The following is a 963-nucleotide window of genomic DNA, read 5'->3' as shown; positions in this document are numbered from 1 at the left end:
ACAGGGACAAGTCGCCACCGCACGACTTGGAGGATTCTTAAGTGGGGAAGAGTTAGGATCCCTCGCATCCCCACACCCTCTCTCCACTCCTGTCTCTCTCTCCATCCTCTCTCTCTTTCTCACCCTCTCTCTCTCTCTCTCTCTCTCTCTCTCTCTCTCTCTCTCTCTATATCTCTCTCTCTCTCTCTCTCTCTCTCTCTCTCTCTCTCTCTCTCTCTCTCACTCCCCCTCGCTCTCCCCCCTCCCCTCTCTCTCTCTCTCTCTCTCTCTCTCTCTCTCTCTCTCTCTCTCTCTCTCTCTCTCTCCATCCTCTCTCTCTTTCTCACCCTCTCTCTCTCTCACTCCCCCTCGCTCGCCCCCCTCCCCTCTCTGTCTCTCTCTCTCTCTCTCTCTCTCTCTCTCTCTCTCTCTCTCTCTCTCTCTCTCTCTCTTTCTCCCTTTTAGTCTCTCTCTTGGTTAGACACACACACACAGGCAAGCCCACATACGCACACACACACACACACATAAACACACACACACACACACACACACACACACACACACACACACACACACACACACACACACACACACACACACACACACACACACACACACACACACACACACACACACACACACACACAAACATTATCTTCTTCTCTATTTTATAGACAAGAAGCCAAGATAGTTCTGGACTGGACAGGGCTGCACAGTGATAACGATAGCATGAGGAACCATAACTCATATCAACAATCTCAGACTTTAAACCTCTCAACACATTACATCCCAGCTGCACTTCTAGTTGCAGAAGTTTTTACTTTCTACTTTCTCCCTTGATAAAAACAAAAACTGCTAAACGACAGAAGGAATAACAATACTCACTGGCCAAAAGGACTACAGCAACGATAAGGGGAAAATAAAGAGAATTCCGAAAGAGAGTATAAAAAAATAAGTTATCTATATTATGTTATTCACTTT

The sequence above is a fragment of the Gadus macrocephalus genome, chromosome 12, assembly GCF_031168955.1.
Source record: "Gadus macrocephalus chromosome 12, ASM3116895v1".
NCBI classification, from domain to species: Eukaryota; Metazoa; Chordata; class Actinopteri; order Gadiformes; family Gadidae; genus Gadus; species Gadus macrocephalus.
Note: the sequence above shows the minus strand (reverse complement) of the source record.